A 21,160-nucleotide genomic window follows, 5' to 3' on the forward strand; every position below is an offset into this window, starting at 1 on the left:
CTGGTCAAGCATGTCCAGATGTCCCAATAGGCTCTAAAGGTTTCTACGTGCTAGTAGTGCTAAATCTTCCTATCTCCGGTTCCCTACATTGGTTTTTTTCCGTTTTGGGTCATTTTAAAGATAATTGTATTTACTATTTTTATAAATTGGTGTTGTATTTTTATTGTGAGTTGTGTCTTAATTATGTACTGAATTGGTGTTTTTAAATGCTTTGCATATATGCCTTTGAAGTTAAGTTTGTCTGCTTGCAGCCAAGCTATAAAGGGTTGAGAATGTAAATAATTTTCTAAGACCTACACTAAACCCTATATTGTGTTAGTGGCCTTATTGCCAGTGGTAGATATATATTTACCACTACTAATAACCCAGTTTCCAACAGGGACAGCAAAGTACCTTCTGAATATAATCATTAGATTGCATTATGCGCAAGTTAGATGTGGCCAAATGGGCGACTTGTCTAATCCTTTCCTTGTCAATAGAGGGATAAGACAAGGATATGTCTCTGCTCTCCCATTATTTACTCTGTTTAATAATGATTTAGGAGCCCATCTGGAACAATCTGAGAATAATACACCATGGTTGGCAAATATTAGAGCGCCACCCCTCTGTCTGCAGATGATATATTACTGCTTACTAAATCAGCTATGGTGCTGCAAAAAGTACTAGATCGATTTGAGTGCCTCTACAAACAGAGGAGTTTGGAGATTCATGTAGGAAAAACCAAGTATAGGGTTTTCAATCCTTGCCACTCTATTAGATCCAACCCTATGTTAAAAGGGGTGCCACTAAAGCGGGTGCATACCTTGCAGCCTTAGACTTTGTGAGCATACATGTTAATTCAAATTCAAATAAATAAACATTGGTAATCTGTAAGCATGAAAGCAATCTCTATGGCGTCAGTAATTGAAAAGTTAGGTAAGCTCCCATACATTTTTATGTATATGTATTTCAGAAAAGATTATTGACATATCATTTAAAAACAATACTCTAGCTGGAAGAAGAATATCCGAAAGGATTAAGGAAATGGTACATTTTGGTACTTTGAAGCTTTCTCGTCATATCTTTTCTGCTGACGTTTACCCTTTAAATACACATATCACAAACAAAACGATAACATTGCTACAAAGTTCTCTCAATTCATACTGGAACTATCACGCATCAAGTATGTTTCGACCGCCAATAAAACTACCGTCTTTCAAAACAGCAAAATCCTTACTGAATTTGCAGTTACCAAAGGAGCTTTTTCATAGCTATCTGTTAATTCAACACTAGAGGGCAATAGACTATTCGTAAAACAACATATGATAAAAAATGATTCTCTTTGCATCGCAGTTTCTCTTTTCTCAACCGTCATTCAAATACAAATGCATACTGTGCAAATCTGAAAGTGTTTAAACATGCACATATGAAAAATTGTATGTCGATAAAGTCGCAAGAAGCAATCACTTTAGTCCCGATCAGGAGAGTTTATGGCCCTAATTGATGGGTTGGAAGAGTAGGAGTCTCACCACAAGCTTGAAGGTTCTCCCCCCTGAAACCCGCGTTCCCCTGTTTAGCTGTGAAGCCTTTGCTAGCCCAATCATAGGCGGCGACCTGTCTGCCACAGGATATTTGGCTTTGGTGCATGGGAGGCCTGCCTTATTTTGGTCTGCAAAGAGGATGGTACAGGCAAGTGAATACATGTTGACTCAAAAAAACACCATGTTGTAGGGCTCACCGAAGAACCGCGGAGAAAACTACAGATTTGTATTTGTAGCAAGTATACCGAAGTGATTGCACACGAGGAGATCGTGCAGCACAGGACAACATGAACGAACTTTACCAACCTAAAAGACAAAAGGTTCAGACTCAGCAAAGACTCCATTTGAAGAAAATCAAGGGGAAAAAGATTATGATATAGTCGAAGATAATATTTCAAAATTTGCACCTGAGTCATTAGTAGTGTGGAAGTATTTCACATTTCCACCGGATCACGAAAAAAAGCTGACTACCAAATATGTCAGTTGTGCTATGTGACAAGATATTCAGTCAGGATAATAAGAGCAAGTGGAGTGCTGGAACCATCTCCATGGACAAACACGTCAGTGCCTGACATGAGAGGGACTTTGTGGCTAAGAAGATGCAGCGAGATTCGGAAGAGCGCAGTACATCTTTTTCATTGTTTTCATTGTTTCAACACATCATCCATATTAGCACATTTGTGGCTCCTGCTTTTTTGGTCCCTGACTGACAGATCCACACAACTTTTTCCGTGCTGATCAAACATTTCTTTGAACGTGTCATGCCGATTTGTCAAATGGCACCAAAGGTATTAAGAACATAAACAAATCAATTTTTAATGGAATTCTGACTAGAGCAAAACGGACACTATTAACAACTGTGTGTTACATATACATGTATAGAGCAATAACACCAGAACAGTTATGGTTAGGTGTGATGATCCATAGGAAACATATTTTCTGTTTTCTTAATCACTTTGGTGTCATTTGGCGAATGTGCATTAAACTTTGCAAAAAAGTTTCATCCACGTTGGGTCCTTCAAGTTAAGTGTCATGCTGGTCTGTCAAGCAATTGCAAAAAAAAGAGGGTTCCAAAAGTGCTAGTCTGTGCCATGTATTTCCCATAGTATTAGTTGGTTTTCAATGCATCAAACATGGCTGCACAGAATTACACCATATTTGGTATAATTGTGCTTTATCTTTTTTGGTGTAAATCATTTCAGTAGTTTCTGGGAAAACAGTGTTTAAAAGAGGTGCTCGAGTTGGGCTAGGAGAGTATAAAGTTCAGAAAAGGTTAGAGACCTATTAACAATTGTTGATCCGCAAATATCCTCAAATCTCAAAATCAAAATAAAACAGCCTATTGGCCAACTGAGCTTTTTCTCCATTTACCCTTTAGGATAAGCAGATCCAAAGTTGGTTCCTGAGTGACAGCCGCAACATTGAAAGAAAATGTTGTGGCAGACCTGGGGGCTCAGTACCAGAGTCCTGAAAAAATACGAAAAGGCACAGAAATGGACAGGGTGAGCACACCACCACCGGGAGTAGTCTTCACCAATTTAAGGGCCCTGGCTACCGAGACGCTAGCACCTTCCCATCTAATGCACAACCACCAGGAACAAGCCAGACTTTTTTTTTTTTAGAGGATTTGGATTTGAATGCAAAGAGTTAGATTGGGTACACTTCCTAACAGATCCAGACACGATAATATACAATCAACATTTTTTTTTAGGTTAAAAGTAGTCTTATGTCTTAAGTTACTGACAGTCTGAACTAACAGTATAATAATACTTGAACTGCACTCGATATAAAGTTTTGAAGGAAGGTATGCAAATGTAATTAGGTATACATCAGATATTTTCCTTGCTTTGAGATTTATTGTGTTTAGTAGGAGGCAATGTGCAAAAACTTAACTTCCTCCTTGTCTTTAACGAAAAAATGTCAATGTTATTAAAGAAAAAATATGCGTATATTTGTAAGACAGTGCCACTTTTTGCGTAGTCACCCCCATTATTTTGGACTGATGCAGCTGATTTTTAGATTTGGTGCACCAATGCACTACCTGTGCATGTGCTTTGACCCCTAAAACATGGTTAAATTGGCTGCCTCCTAATTACCCTATTTGACTTAACTATTAGGCAATAGTAGAGGGGGCAGAAATACAACTTTGGTTTGGAAAGTTAAATATTACCTACAGACTGCGACATTTGTCATGCCATCCACTAGTGTGACAAGAAAAACATTGCTTCAGACCTACCATTGTGGCCTAACTGCTGTAGTTTAAACCTGTAGCCAGACATGTAAAAATTACCCTTTTGACAAAGCAAAAACTATTCTTTTAGATATTAATTTGTCACCCTTATGTATGACTTGTACTCAACAAGGTAGCGTTCATGGTATTTTAAATCCCTGCAATAACAAGCCCCAAAAACTACTGTGAAAGGCCCTGGCTGTCTACAAGAAAACTAGAGTATAGATTAAAATATTAATTCTGTATGGATGGTTTAGGACCAGCTGAAAAATAATAGGACCCCTCTTTGTAATATTTATTAAAAGACAATTTCAATGATGAAGTAAGAATTTTAATAAATATTTTTAAACTAACTTTTATAAAGTAACCTTTTCTCTGACTAAAGCTCCTGGAGGCTAATTGCCATAATCTGTCCAACCAATGCTTGAGCTAAATGAGGTGTGAAAACAGGGGCCAAATCAAGTTTTTATCTTTCCCTGGTAAGAAGACCATCTAGCAAGGGCCCAGAAAATCCATTACCTTAAAAGGTGCCAGCCTTGTAAGATAAAAATGCAAGGTGACTCTTGGAGAGGACCAGCCTTTGCCCTGCCCCCAGCCAGTCTGGTCCCAAAACCAGTTAGAGGAGAGTTACCCCCAGAACCAGTTTTGAGTGACCACAGAGGAGGGGGCTGCCCATTACCCTGTGTATACCATTGGGTGGGCACACAGGCCCAGCACAAGTGGTGAAGGTTTTGAATTTTGGGAGTAAGGTGCAGAGTGGGATTGTTTGAAGAAGGGAAACAGGAAAAGCTGCAAGAGTGGGTAGGGTTGCCCCATTAGTTAGGAATCCCTCCATAGTAGCTGCTGCCAACCATTAATGTGGCATCCCAATGCACCATCTACAGAACATTTTCTGGACCTGTGTAAAAAAAGAAGAAGAAATGCATCTGCTGTTTAAGACCTGTGGGGAGACATGAAGGCCTGAACCGGCTCCCACATGTACCCAGGACTGAGAAATGGCCAGCAAGGAACCAATTATCAGTTTCAGCTGTGCGTGGGCAGTATGCCACAGACGTACCCCCCCATTGCTGTAACTCGCCGCCGCCCACCAGATTCCATGTTTTTTGTAGTCTGGGGGGCGGGCAATGTGGTGGTCCCACAGCGGTGCTGTTTAAAAGGCTCATTGTGAGCCTGAAACAGCACCGTCGTAGAACCACCAGTGAATGTTCCTGCACAGGAAATGCACCATGTCATGCATTTTTTCCTGTGCATGACAACTCGTAATCTGGCGGGCAGCTGGTAGTCGACTTTGATGGTCTGGGAGGGGGTGCTAGCACGGTAGCCCGCTCCCAGCCTTTTTCATGGAGTGGCCAGCTCATCAGTAGCAGCTGAACCAGACTGTACCATGCTGGAGGCCTCTCCTGGCAATTAGGTACTCTACCTGAGGTTCTGGGAGTCTTAGCAGAGACCAGAAGAGCTGGGAATTTCGAGAAGACTATGTTGGATACATCTTAAGGCTTGCACCGATGTGGCATTTTGAGCTCCAAAAAAAAAAGAGACTAAGGGCCTGATTCCAACTTTGGGGGTCTGGGAGCGGGCTACCGTGCTAGCACCCCCTCCCAGACCATCAAAGTCGACTACCAGCTGCCCGCCAGAATACGAGTTGTTTTGTAGTCTGGCAGGCGGATGGTGCAGCAGTTCCACGGAGGTGCCTTTCATAAGGAACCGCAATGGGAGCGCCACAGCCCGTACCTGCAAAGCATGGACTGTGCCGTCCATGTCATGTAGGGACTGGGGGGGTGCATGCATACAGGTAGGCACACATGTTCCCCCAGCATGTATCCCCATGCTCAGGGGCAACAAGGGGTATTGTAGAGCCCCCTTTCTTTTCCCACTGCCACACTTTCCATGGTGGGCTCACCGCTATGAAAAAGCTGACAGTGGGGAAGTCGTAGTATGCTTATTAATGCCGCACCTGTACTGCCAAGCATACTGTTTCCACTGACAGCTGAGCAACCACCAGGAATCGTGGATCCCTGGCGGTTGCAGTGGTCCCACGGTGGTCTGACCACCAAACTCTCAATTTGGCGGTTGGACCGCAGGTGCACCAGTCTCAGACCGCCACCACAACTCCACCACGAGTACAGCAGTTCTAAGGATTGCCGTGCTCGTATTCAGACCCTTAGTCCCAAGGTAGAATTCGTGACTGGTTGAAGAACTATAAACATGACCTCCATTTCCTTTATTGGATTTGAATCATTTTCTATCGTTTAAATTGGTTGTGGAATTTTTATTGTTCTGTGTTTTGACTTTTTAATGGTTTTGGCACTGCAAAATACTTTGCACAGTTTTCCTTTACATACGTCTATGCCATACCTGCCAGAAGTTGAACACATTGTTTTATTGGGTTTGTGTAATAGCCCTAATGACAAATTTAGTTACATTGATGATAAGCAGAAGGATCCAGAACTTGTTTTTAGAAATCCCAACACACAATTGACAGCAACTTTGTGTTTAAAATCCCTACACACATTTGACAGCAAAAATAGAATGCTGAGTTTTTAATTGGCATAAGGTATTTGATTGGGTCATTTTTGATTTTTTTTCAAATTAATTTTCCTAGTCCAATTTTGTATCTTAACCCTTTGGGAACATGGAAGAGAATCTGTCTGCAACGTAGAGTCTCAGTATTGGAGAGCAGAGAGCCTTTACATAAGGCTTTTTTTAATTGAGCAATAAGCAATTAATCACTCTAGCTTCATGTTGACTGATACACATTGGAGAGGAGGTCACAAATTTCAGGGCACGGTCAACAATGCTCAAAGGAAACAAACTGTCAGTAAATCAATATAGATCTTTTACATACACAAAAAGTTTCCATTTCATACAGTCCACATACATCACACATGCACACCTACTCACACCTTTTTTCTCCTTTACAGGTTTGTATTTCTTGTTATATGGTGGAATACATCCTCTCTGGAGATGATCAGATCCTGGACGCATAAGACACTACCTGCTCCTTCTATCTGTGTTTCTGTGAAAGAACAACAACTACAACACATGTATGACAATTTGACGATTGTTCTGCATTTGACATAACTTCGAAACTTAGAGCACAGACAATTACTTTTCTCACTATATTAAAAACTATCTGTTGGCCTTGATGATGAGTAATATTCATTATCTAAAATACATCAGTTTGTCGGTGTTGAACATATGACAGGGTGCTGTGCAGTACTGCTTTAATGCAAATGACGGGGCTGTGCAGCTTTGTGTTCTTTCTTTTGAGAGGGACTCTCTTCCATTTCACGCATCCACTTCCAGTTCTGATTTACCTGTCTCCTACAAAGAAATAATTTGAGGTATGTCTTAATTCGAACTGACTCTCCTCTAGTTTAACCCTTTAATTAATTAATTAATTAAGCCTACTATGAGTAATTAAGTGAACATTGTTATTTTCTTAGGCAACCACTGGCTGAATAATAAGGAATACTACCTGATTCAGATGCCCTTCATATTCGCAGATACACTAGAGAATCTGCATTTTGGTAAGCCTTATACCTCCATGGGAACATTCATTTTGTTCTATTTGATAACACACACCTTACTTCGTTTTCCATTTAAACCCATAGGCTGCATGTCCACCCCCACTGTCCTGAGGAAGACCCGCCCTGACGCTCTTTATAATTTGCACAACATATGGGGTCGAAACGTCGACGCCTCTTATATGTTTGCACAACGCTCATGATCACAGCTTAATTTTTTCAATGGATCCTGAAGCATATGTGCAAAAATCATAAGGACAAACAGATTTTTCCCCTTTTTTCACTTTTTGTCTTGTATATAGTGATTTGTCTATATCACTAATCACCACATGTCACTTTTCACCACAAGTCACTCAAACCCTCTTCACAATTGAATTTGTATATTACGGAAGCCTTGAATATTTGATATTCCTTAAATATACTATTGAAATCTCAAATTGGTGTGTGTTATGCTCTCTTTCTTAAATCGTTGATATGTGTTACAAGTAAACTATACGGGTCTTGAACATCTAAATGTAATTGATATTCCCAACAGAACCATATGTTTTGTTTAATCCCGACATTGGGGGACATTTTAGAGACGTTTAGGTCCTCTTGTGATTTTATATTCTTTTCATGCTTTTAAATATTCTCACCTTTTAATTTTCTTTATCTTATTTTCCCAATACCTACCCCTACCAGTGGTCCCAGCGTAAGATTAGCGAGGTAGCAAGGCACCAGGTTTTCCACATTTCTTTTTTGCCCACCTGGTTTTAGGATCTTTGTGCTCCGGCACAGGTGGCAGTAGCAATGTCCTCCTCAGTCGAAGGCTACTTCAAATGCAGCATGGTGCATCAACACCGCTGGTGCTCCAAAGGCGCGTCTTAGGCAAGCCAGTCTGCACCCGTCCGTGCCTGGATCGCACAGAGCACCGGAAACTCTGCCCGTTTCAACCTAGGGAAGAGAAACAGAATCACTATTTCAGGCAACAAACTTTTCTCCCTTAATACTGTTAACAAGGCAGCACCTGTGTTGACCCCACTCAGCTGCATCTAGGGCCTAACACTCCGTGTAGCAACTGTGGATATCATATCCCCCTCATTAAGCCATCGTTAAACACCGAGACCACCCACACTGAAAGCAGTCTCCATAAGATTTTTCCAAAAATCCTCTGTGCACTTGTTAATGCCCGCTCACTTGTGAAACGCATCCCAGATATAGAGGAACTCATAGAGAGCCATCAGCTAGGCAGTATTTTTGTCACAGAAACGTGGGCAAAAATATTCTTCCAGTCCACATCTCTTTATTGCAATCCCCCCTAGGGTATTCTATTCCTAGACTTGACAGACCTGTCTAAAGGGTTGGAGGGTTAGGGGCCATTTACAAAAACTTCTTTAGGACCGAACTGGATCCTATGTCCAACCGGGAGTGTGGAGCACTCTCCTACCGTTTAGAATTGGCCTGACAACTACTCCTTCAGAAGACTACTTATTTACCGTCCACCCGGCCAGAGAAGTAGTTTTCTCCAATTTTTAAATACCCATCTCACCGGCTTACTTCAGCTTATTGTTTTTAATGTAAACACTTCTCCTAACCGGCTCCTCTTTTGCTTCCCCGGGTGTTCCCATCACTCATCGAAGTTTACTTTCCTTCCTGCCTGTTCCACTGCTACGCTAGTTGCAAATATATTTTTGGGGAGACTATGGCAGCTGCAATTTGCTGGCAAACTGCTCCTCCCTAAATAAAAGAATGCACCTTGGCCCATTTTTTAATCTTTAGTGTATATATTTTTTAATTTACCCCCTTGAAGATGAGCTTCCACCCTCTTAAAACGGTAAATTACAACAAAACCAAACATCTGCCACATAACCAGGTATGCAGCACACATGAGGTGATGTGCATGCGCGTCCTCATGATGAAGCCACAAAGCACTGTGATGCAGACGCTCCAGTAGTTTTCTTAGCGAATGTTGTTCGGCATTTTAGCCGCTTTTTTTTTCACCACAGTAGTGTTGGATGCAAACACTACCTGTTGAAATACTGTTTGCACCCATTTTTCAAATGCATGCCCATTTCGGAATGAGCCTGTTAATCTCCTCCAAATCGTTTTTAGCATGAGGCTGTAATGCAATACAAGACATCCTAAAAATTGGCTGCAAAAAGAAGATCCTGTCCAGTATTTCGCCTGGTGTCATGAATTATAGCTTCTCTGTTCAGCACTGCTCTGGAGATTCTTGTTATATTTACCTCGGTAGCAAGAAGAGAAGACCTGTTACAAAAACATCCATCCATAAATACCAATATGTTTTTACCAGCTGCCAATTAATTCCAGCTAAAGGCTAAAATTTGCGTGTAAAAACCAATAATGGTTCTTGTAGCTGTACAAAAAAAACGATAGGCCTTAGCAATTTTTCTCTCAGTGTTGCATTCTCGATCACTCGCAGGGTGCTGAAATAGCATTATTGAGATTAGTAATGATGCTGGAGAGAGTTCTTATGCAGCACCAACAGACCCTTTCATGGGCAGTCTTTCATCTCATTTGCAGTGTTCAAGAAAACCCATCATGCATCTGTTAGCATGGATTTCTCTGCCTCTAGTTTATTTAGAGCAGTTATTTTCTCCTGAATCTACTTTAGGAAAATTCATCACCATTGTATACTAAAACTACTACATTCATTTAATTGTGGTTATTAGCAGCCTGTTCGTCCCGCTAACACCCACATGTTACCTACCCCCTTAACTGCTCAAGGCTTTCAGGCTTTAATGCCAAGCCCTTGTGAGGTTTTTTCTTTAGTACCATTCATGTTGAATTTGTTTTCAGTGAAACGGCCTACAAGTGTCTGACATGAAGGGAATGCAGGTTCCCCTCGGTTCTCGTTAGTCAATTGTATTGTGGAATGAATGCAGATGGATGGGCCATTTAATATTTGGTGGAATGTTTAGGATGAGAACCTGTCCTGTAGTTCCTATATTACCCATAAAGGATCTGCGCGTTTGGATAACATAAACTGAGGATTGGTGGCAGACTGACTCTGTACACCCCCACTGAGAATGTTAGCTTTTCTGTTTTAGCTAGCTCACAGTGCCACTAGAATCTCCTCTTATCGGGGAGAGGCCAGTTCTTGGCAACCTCAGAACATGACAACCCTGATCCCTCAGAATCGTGTAAATAATGTACTACCTTTCGCTCAGTCACTCGTGCTCACCTATTTGGTCTCAGAGAGTTGCACAGAAGAAACAGCCGGGCGTGTTACATTAAGAATTTATTGCACAGTTGTTCCTCTAGTATAAAATAGATGTACTGCAACAACTGTTAGACAGTAGCAAGTATAAATGAATAGCACTACAGTGAAAATAAAAAGATAGTGCAGTTATACCATCTTGCAATAATCATGAATGCATACATGAATATAAAGTGCATTATAAAAGAAAGCGCGTACTCCTACGATGCCTGTCTAGATGGACCTAAGAGTACCTAGCATGTGAGTGGGTGTGAAGCCAAGAATCCCTCTAGAATTTAGTCTAACCCCATTACCTGAAGTGAGACAGTGTGGGACCCCGTCTTGGTCTCGAGTTGGATACCCCACGATGGATGTGTTATACCACTGGCAGCTGGAGTGTCTGCATGCAGGAGCCTCAGCGTCTCTGCTCAGTGTTTCAGCTGGGAAGTCTCGGTCTCCTCTCTCTAACCCTAGTAAGATATGCTGTATTTATATAGAAAGTATCTAGGGTTCCTTTGTCCCTTGTTTCTTATATTAGCCATTGTTGGATTTGAGGATGACGTATGGGATGAACCTTGTACGTAGATATTATGCAGGAGGTGTACCCTTTTCTTGGTTTCCAAGAACCCTTATGTATCTTTATTCATACTGTTGGACCTGGCCCTTTTGGCAGGTTCACCCCGAAACTTTTTGCTTTTTCCTAGCCTGTTTCTGGAACCTGGTGTTGGTGATTTTAGGCCTTTGCACACTTTTTCACTGTGGTACAGTGTAAAGTGCTTGTGCTCTCTGTGTATGTGTGGTGAGTGACCTGCCCTCCCATCGGAATGAATGGGGAATATGTATGCCCATGGTAGTTCCTGATGTGTGGGGAGTGCAGGGTCGAGTTTGGTATATGAGAACTCGTGAGACTGAATGCTGCATAATGGTGTATGCGGCATGATTGTGTCTAGTCTAGAAGTGCCACTTTTAGAAGTTGGCATATTTGTGTAGTCTGTGGCTGGCGCGTGATTGGCTGGTGAGCCTGGCCCAGGAGTGCCTGGGCCTGCTTGTGGATTGACTGTCTGGTTTGAGGATGACAGGGGCTGGGGAGCCCCCAGGAGGTTGTCTGAGTCAGCCCGTGGATGAAAGGCTGCATCTGCTGCCAGGGAAGTGGGAGGAGATAGCACCTGGGAGTGAATGAGGCTGTGCCTGCCTGCCACAATGCTGGCTTCACCTCCCCGCTGGGCGACTGTCACCTCTGTCCCTGATACTGAAAGGCATTCCCTATAACCAGTTCTAGCTGGTTCTCACACTGCCTGCACCCTCTAGACTTCAAAGAAATTTTTATGTATAAAAAGGGGCTGTGTCCCCTTCCAAAATGTTCTTGTTTCTGACTTGAATCTGCCAGGGGCGTGCTGCTGCTTGGGCCCAGGGGAATCCCTGGGCCCTGCCCAGCCCCTGGACATCTGATGGACTTTCCTGTTCTGGGAGCTGCTGGGCTCCACCTTATGTCCTGGACTGCTGAGGTCCTGGACCCCTGAAGGACTTTTTGTTGCTGGACTCTGTGTTCCATATAATGCTGGGAGCTCTTTAATTTCACTTTTAGCGCTGGGAGCGCTTTACTCTCGCTGCTATGCGCTGGGAGCGCTTCATTTCCTCCTTAAAGCGCCTGGGAGCGCTGTGATTGTCGGTAGCGCTGTGGAGCTCTTTATGTACTTGAGGCCGGTGCCCACCCGGCATATCCCCTTTCGCGGCTGCCCACGGGATCTTGCGCATTATTTTTTTCCACTAGCGCTTTTGGAGCGCTTAAATGATCTGTACAGCCGGTGCCCACCCGGCATTGCCCCGCGAAATTGTCCCCATCGCCGCCCGGCCGAACCGGAAGTCAGGCAGGCCGGGGCGGGACCTTGGGACACCAAGAAGCTCTCGCTGGCCAATCCCAGCGCGGCCTGCCGGGAGAACTCCGGCGCGAGGAGAAGAAGCCGCCTGCAGTGTCCTTCCCGGGGCTCCCGAGTGAAGGGGGAGCCCCGGACCTCTGGCCAGTATCGAGGGAGGAGCGGGAGTCCGGAACAAAAAGGTGAGCACTATGCCCCCAAGAATCAGGCGGTGGTTGGGTTATGGCAGGGAGCGAGAACCTCTGCCCCAGTAATGCAGTTAGTTGACTGTAGACAAATGTAGAATTATCACAAGGGTAAATGGTAGTGGGAAAATAGCGCCAATACAGTTGGTTGACTCTAGATAAATGTACAACTATCACAACAGTAAACGGTTGTGAGAAAAGAGTACTGAATTCCTATTCCAATAAAACAACACGGAAAGGAATCAAAAGACTTATCTGTAGCCCCAAGAGTAGCACTTTTATCAGTTACAGAGATGGAACGTTATCTTGCAAGTAAAAAGAAGTAAATTTAAATGATTCCCAATAAAAAATGCTATGTTTACCATCTAGGTTGGGAAAGATTGAATTGAAAATAAATCCCCACAAAACATTCAACACCAGCAACGGCTTAAGAAAATTAATAGCTGCATCTTGGGCGATCAAAAGAAATCCTCACCCCAACTAGGTATGTATGCCACATCCTATGCCAGGGTACGATTGTAAGAAACAAAGACATTGAACTTACTAAAATATAAGTCCATGTCACTTCAGCACAGGTAAAGAGACTCTATGAGTGGGTGTGAGCAGGAACAGCCTGGGTGCCGGCTACACGGAAAATAGCTACGGGTATGTACAGGTGCCATTGATCCTATGGAGAACAAGTAATTGTGAATTAAGTTAAGAAAACTCCTTAAAGTAATTGTGCACTGTTTTTAGGCGCGGTAAAATTGCAGAAAATAAACGGACCCTACTTTGGCAAAAGGCTGCTTTAATAAGACGCGCTCTCTAAAGGGTCATCAACAAACCTTATGAGTAAGTAGCATATGAGATTGGAACAAAACAGCCAATACCCAGTTCCAATATGGTGTATAATTCCATTCTTTCCCTCCATAGAAGGCCATTGAAAGATAATTTATATGGTGTGAGCGAGCTTATGCGAACGCTAAACGAAAAGTGAAGAAGTCCTGAAAAATTTATACAAGGACCGTTAACCCCATACTTCAAGTAAGGGCATTGATTATATCAAAAGCGAACTCTACCAAAAATAGCCCGCAGTTAGTCTAAAAAAAACTCTCAATAGGTACAAAGTATTGATTATATTTATTTATTTTTCTTTTTTAGAAAGAAGCTTAAATCATTGGTTTTAATATTTCGTCTGTCCTGAGGAAGGTGTCACAAATGTATTTCTACGCACCGAAACGCGTCGACAATGGGACTTTGTATTGTGTATAAATTGTTTGTATCATGTATTTTATTTAAATTTGATTACACGAAGATTTTAACAGCGGTGTGACTCTGCACTAGATACCGTAATTTGGATTTGTTAGAAAGTGGTTAAGATTGTAACAGAGCACACTTTTTAAATTATATGTGTATTCATAAGGTGTACCGATGTAATATGTTGCTCTTTCTTTTTACAAAAACTTTTTATAAAAAATAAAACTTTGGGAGTTACAAAGAATGACATTCATGTGTGGCGTACTATTAGCAATTATAACTAAAAAGTGATATTAATCGAAGTGTGTAGGCCGTATGGTCACCAACTGAAAGACTAATACACAGAAAGGAAAACTTTTTTGATATAGGAGCGGGAGTCCTCCAGCCCCAACCGCCGCGAGACCCGATGAGTGCATGACAGGAGGGGGCATAGGGGCACATTGCCGGTGCCCGTCCCGCCCCTCCAGTGCCGGGGCCTTGCGTGATCTGAGAAGCCCAGAGAGGCTCTAGGGGGCATATCTGCTGAGGAGCCCTGAGAGGCTCTAGGGGCCTTGCGGTGTTCTTGAGCCCAGAGAGGCTCTTGGTTTACACAATTGTCCACGAGTCCCCAGGAGGGGGACTCCAACGATGCCTCAGTTGTTTGTTGGAACCCAGAGAGGCTAAGGGGCTATTTGGTTCACGAGCCCCGAGAGGCTCACAGCGCCCCATTTGTTGAGGAGCCCACAAGGGGCTCAGGCGCTACATTTGCTAAGGAGCCCACAAGTGGCTCAGGCATTACTTAGTTTTAGAGCCAAGAGAGGCTCTTGGGGGACACTAGGGCTTTGTGCAGAGCCTGGAAGGCTCCAACGTCGTCCCCACCAGTTTGATTCCCAGTTGCCCAGCAATTAGTGGGCAGCTGCACCGTTTAGGTCTTGTGGTGTTCCCAGGTGCCCAGCAAGTAGTGGGCACCTGCAACGTTTAGGTTGTGCACCAGTGGCGCACCCCTGACTGGCGCTGCATGGCAACGCGCCCTGACATTCTGGACACAGGGCTCTTTAGTCCCTTTATTGGATGGGGCTGGTATGTGATTTTATTTAGGCGCAATGTGATTATCTATGTGATGGTATTTGCCTAATGTGAGTTTTGCGCAATGTGATGTGGTGCTAGGAAATGTAATGCATTTAATATGATTACGCACCTTGATCTTACACCTCTAAATGTTTTTATGCATCATGTGTTTTTGCGCTATTTAGTTATGGTCTGGCACCTCTGAATATTTTTATGCATCATGTGTCTTCCTTGACCTTACACCTCTGAATGTTTTATGCATCATGTGTTTTCTTTCCTTGCACCTCTGAATGTTTTATGCATCATGTGTTTTCTTTCCTTGCACCTCTGAATGTGTTTTTATGCATCATGTGTTCTTCCTATGTTGCACCTCTGAATGTTTTTATGCATCATGTGTAATGTGTTCTTGCTTCTACCCCTAAATGTATTTTATTCTTAGGTGGTTGTGTTTTGCCTAGTATAGTTTATACTAGAGAGGTTATGTGTCCATGCGTGATCTAGGCCTATGGTTATTAGTATTGCTTAGTGTGTACCTACCTTTACCAGTAGTTACTGGTTGTGATTTATAACTGTTATTTTGTGCTACAGTGATTTTATATCCTTTATTCTAATTTCTGACAGTATTTCTATTTCTAAAAGTGTTGATCCTGACAGTGGTCCATGTTGCCCTGTCTTGTAAATAATCCCTTGTGAATATTGCCCGTGCCAGTTGGCACAATGTACATGTGTGATTTCTATCTGATGTGGGTTTGACAATACAAAAGTTATTTTCATATAACCTTGTGTGGAGTTCCTTTTGTGGTGTGCCTAGGATGTTGTTGCTGTTGTGTGCTGACGCAAATGCTTTACACATTGCCTCCGAGTTTAGCCTCGCTGCTCATGCCAAGCTACCAAGGGGGTGAGCAGGGGTTATCTTGGCGTGTGACTTCCTTGCCCTGACTAGAATGGTGGTTTCTGCCTGGCTTTGGCGTCAGCCTTAGCCTACCAGAAATAGCTAGTTCTAACACATACTGTGTGAGTCTATTGATGAAGGCATAGGACGCTATTGTTCAGGGAAAAACGCTCCATCTGGGCCCAGGACTAAAACTAGGTAAAGATTCAATCCTAAAAGACCTGTTACTGTGTAGTGTAAGGGAGATAATGTAGGTGAAGGTATAGGATATTTCACAGGTCTATATTAGGGTACCTATATGGAACATAACAAACCACCATATCATGCCTCGCCTAACTTGCAATTTCCCAACCCCATTTAGTGCAGGGAAACTGCTGATCGACTAGTCATGACACTAAAGGGAACAGTCAATCAAAGGGGGTGACCTGTCTGGCACAAAATCAGCACGTTTCATGTATCAGGAAGACAGCCCCACATTTACTCCACACGAGGCATGGAGAAAACGGCAGGTAAAAGAATCAATGGTTCTCTTTTCCAGTCTGATTCATAGTCCAGCACAGGGACACACTGGTTTGTTATAACCAAGCGCTATACAAAATACTCATATCATATATATCAAGTGCACCCTCTAGCAGGCGTAAACCTTCCCTTTAATTTTGACATGTAAAACATCCCTAAGTTAGGCCCAATGTAGCCCCATGGGCAGGGTGCAATGTATTTAAAAGGTAGGATGAGTACTGGTGTATTTTGCATGTCTTAATAGTGAAATATTGCTAATATCGTTTTTCACTATTGCAAGGACTATCTCTCCCATGGAGTAACATGAGGATTTCATTGAAATATTTTTTCAGTGCAATTTCCCATTGGGAGCAGATGGGAATTTGTAGTTTGGGGTCTCTGAACTCACAATTTAAAAATGCATCTTTTGGTGAAGTTGGTTTTTATATTGTGTGTTTGAAAATGGCACTTTTAGGAAGTGGAAAACAGCACAACACAAGTGCCGATACTAATGTCACTCAACATTATCATTCAAAACCGTGATGACACACCTCCATTGTCATGATCATCAATTGTTTAATCATTTATTCCATTATTTTTTCTTTTTGAAAAAGGATCTCTCTCTGTATATTATTCATGTATCCTGAAAAAACTGATATTTATGATTTTTCAACAGACAGGGACATTATTACCACAATATTTACAACAAAAGACAAATCACAAATTTTGCACAACACATACACAAACTATTACCAACATTACATATAAGTAATTGTAAGGCCCAGGTTCGGTTATTTTGTTTTGTTTGAGAAAATGCCCTTGGAGCTTACATTATTAACAAGTACTTTTAGCTCGTTACTGCAAGGGCTAGAACCAAAACAGTGTCCATCCTGAGCTCAAAGAGAAATTACATTTACTTGAAGATTTGGTTCATTCTGAGCTTCAGCAGTATCACATTTACAATACACTTGTTTAGTAGATGAAAAACATTCGACCGTTTTGAACCCTTCTGTAAAATCCATTAAAAGGAAGCAGACAATCCAGGTGAAGGTTTAAGATGTTTAATTCACGAGGCAACAAATTCAGTAATTTCCAAGCAGTAATCCAGTGAAGATGTCCAAAGTTTACAACAAAAAAATCCCAAAATGTAGTTGTTCCGCTCCTGTGCCTGAAAGGTAGCAGGTACACCTTCTACATATTTTTTGGGGTTCTTCTCAGGACTCAGAACACTTGAGCGCTCTTTTATCCAATGATTTTAATTTGCAAATAAACCTCCATAAAACTGCAGATAATCGCCATATTAACTTCAAATATGGGTCCAAAATTACTGAGCAACCAATCACTTCTGAAAAAGGATTTGTCGTCGTATGTATCAAGTTTTTCGCTTCGTAGCCTGTCTTAGGTGCATACAACGGACAAATCCTTTTCCAGGTGTCTTCCAATAATTATACATGATTGGTTGGTCGGTAATTTCAATAGAAAAAGAGAATATAATGTACTGGTGATGACCACACATGCATTTAAAGCTAGTCTCTGCCAGAAGCCATTGGCAAGTGCCCCATAGGGACATTGTCGACTTCCCTAAGTTAGCATGAGCATGCTGCAGCCTGCCTGCTGCTTTGCACACGTTACTACACGTCTTTATTTTTTGAAATATTGTCTATGGCTGTTTTCACATGAGAACTCATCACTGTGTTCACTCTCTGCATGTTCCTGGGGTTTTGACTGAACACTATGTGCAAGTTGGAACAACAATACCCCTTGTTATTTTGTTCTGGCCAGGTCTTAGCCCTTAGACAAAACATACTGATGCAGCTGTTGTTTGTACAGACACACTTCAGCTTTATTAGAATACACAAATAGGAAGTACAAACTTGGATAGGGACCTTTTTAGGGAGAAGAGCGAGACAGCACCTATGAAGTAGATCTACCATCTGTAAGCTACTGTATGGGTCTGCTGACAAAGTCAAGAGATCTTTTGATATATATTAATACATTTTCTTAGCAAGGGGAGGGAGTTTAGGCTCTCTAGTCTTTTCTCTATTGTATTTTCATGATGACATATCCCTTCATGATATATGGACTAGCTGCTATGATGACTCTATTTGTACTATGCATTTTATTGCTCTTTTGTGACCGGTATACTGCATGTTAGGGCATGTAAGTTAAAATAAAAATTTTAAACTGTTTCATGTCTCTGTCAGATCTTATTGTGGACAAGAGTGAGAGTGAAAAGATGTGTCTTGTTACCGCGAATCCTGAGAGATCTGGGAATGTTTTGTTTGGGGGTGTCTAATCATTTGTTTCTCTGTGAGTCAGTAGGAGAGCAAGTCAGACACTATAGATAGTCAGTCCTGGGCTTTTGGGTACTATGGTGGTAGGAAGACTCAGTCCCTATACACCAAGGCCCCATATCCTGTGCATAGTTCTGTGTTTCTGAAGAATCCCTGCAACACCATACATGCAGCAGGAATATGTGGCAGTAAATTGTGTGTGACAATTAGGAGAGTGGACTTACCAACTACATTGCATGCATTATATCTCATGTCAGTCAGTCATAATTACTTTATTCGGTTATTATTAAAAACCATAAAAGCATGTTAAATATACGCATCAACAATACAGAACTAAAAAAGGATTTCACATAAAATCATCCATGATTAAAATGCAAGCGGATAACCGAATATGCATATATCATTATTGTTGGACCTGTCAGCCTTGGGGTGGTCTTCCCCTACCTTTTTTGCCCTTTTGCCTCACATTTTTACCTTACCTTTTGTTGGACTTAGGACTCTGGGTGCCTCACCACTGCTAAACAGTGCTGAGGTGCAGGTGCTCTCCCCTAAAACCTTGTGAGGCTGGCATATCTGCCACAAGCCACTGCTACCGCAGTAAGGCTTAATCCTCCATAGGCTAACATTGGGAACCTCCCCTTATGGGATAACTTCTGACAGGGACCTAATAAGTCTGTCATGTTTGGTCTTGTTGGACTCGGGCGGGGGACCCTTTCCAATGATATATAGGGTTTGGGCATTACTACGCCAGGGATCCCACTTTTATAAAGGGGACCTTTTACTGCCTACACTTAGATTAGGCTCTGCAGACTCCCTCCTCCCCTCTGCATACTGATAGCCTGCCTGGGTTGGGAGGTGGGAGTGGTGATTCACACCTTCTTCCCTGGGATGAGCTGTGATGGGCTGTCCACTGTAGCCTTAACGGCCTGTCTCTCGTCACTTTGACAGCTAGGTCAGGCAAGGCAAGGAACATACCAGAACTCCCTGGACTCTTCCAGAAGCCCCTGCCCCCAGACCCTTCCAGAGACTTCTACCACTTTCTAGCCCTTAGACTGAAAGATATATAAGGGAGGGTCCTGGCCTCACTTCTTGTTACACTGCTGGACCTGAAAGAATCCCTGCTGGAGTGAGGACCAATCAATCAATCAATCATAGACATTTATAGAGCGGGGGGGGGTGCTGCTACTGCTCGAACAGCCAGGTCTTGAGCTTCTTCCTGAAGGAGAGGTGGTCTTGGGTCAGGCGCAGGTCGGGAGGGAGGGAGTTCCAGGTCTTGGCGGCCAAGTAGGAGAAGGACCTTCCTCCTGTTGTCGTTCTTCGGATGCGGGGGACGGCGGCGAGGGCGTGACTGGTTGATCGGAGATGGCGTTTGGGAGCGTAGAAGTTGATGCGGTTGTTGAGGTAGCTCGGGCCTTGATCGTGTAGGGCTTTGTGTGCGTGGGTGAGGAGACGGAAGGTGATTCTCTTGTTGATGGGGAGCCAATGCAGGTCTCTCAGATGTCCGGAGATGTGGCTGTGTCGTGGGATGTTGAGGATGAGTCCGGCTGAGGTGTTCTGGATCCGCTGGAGTCTCTTCTGGAGCTTGGCGGTGGTTCCGGCGTAGAGGGCGTTGCCGTAGTCCAGTCGGCTGGTGACGAGGGCCTGGGTGACCGTCTTCCTGGTCTCGGTGGGGATCCACCGGAAGATCTTCCGTAGCATGCGCAGGATGTTGAAGCACGACGAGGAGACTGCGCAAGAGGATTGCCACTGGGAAGAAGGTTGACTGCTCCAAGGAACTGCTGCCCCACAACCTGCTGAGCTGCCCTACTGTCTGCTGATCCTGCCCTGCATGGGAGACTGCAACATCACCACCAGAGTGTCTCCACAACATCCCAAAGGAACTACTTTTCTTTGAACCATATTTTAAAGAGTCTTCAAACTTTTAAATATTGCCTTTTTGGGACTGCACCCTTTTTAAGCTAAAGGAAACTACCTGTCCTTGGACCACAGCGTTTTAAAGACTGCCCTTTTGAACAGCAACAACACTCTCAAGATTTGCCCTGCAACGCTGTGCCTGCCCTCAGCACTGCTTGCCCCATGATCCTCCCGAGGGCTCTGTGATTGCCTCTGCTTCTGGCGCAAGCCTACTGAAACTGGCCCTGAGGTCACCGCCACTGGGACCGGAGCGCGCTGTGTAGCGCTGAGAAGCGAAGCGCTGTGTGGAAGGAGGCTCCGTCGTTGCCCCAGACTTGGAGGCACTGTTAAGCGCTGTGCTAAAGGAGCGCTGTGTGGCCGTGACCCCCACCCGTGCAGCGCCTGCTGAGCCCGAGGCCCCAGGGGGAGAGGAGCCTCGCACCCGCGCCCGCAACCACCACCCCAGGTAATGCCTCAGTGCAACCAGGCTACTGCGAGGGGGCGGGGTGCGGGTTGGCCGGGTACCTGGAGTGTGAGCTTTGTGCTTGGCTGGGAACCGTCCTTCACTGACCTGCATACGGGGGCATAATTACATGGTAATTGACACTGGGGCATTTTTTAGCATTACCAGCAGCGCCTGGGCAGCCGCACTTCCTACGCTGGTAGCATAATTTCTATGAGAGGCACACTTATTACGCTACAAGGGAACTTTGGCCTAAGAACCTTCCCCCAGGGAATTTTGACCATAAGAACCTACCTCAAGTG

The sequence above is a fragment of the Lissotriton helveticus genome, chromosome 2_1 (assembly GCF_964261635.1).
Source record: "Lissotriton helveticus chromosome 2_1, aLisHel1.1, whole genome shotgun sequence".
Taxonomy (NCBI): domain Eukaryota; kingdom Metazoa; phylum Chordata; class Amphibia; order Caudata; family Salamandridae; genus Lissotriton; species Lissotriton helveticus.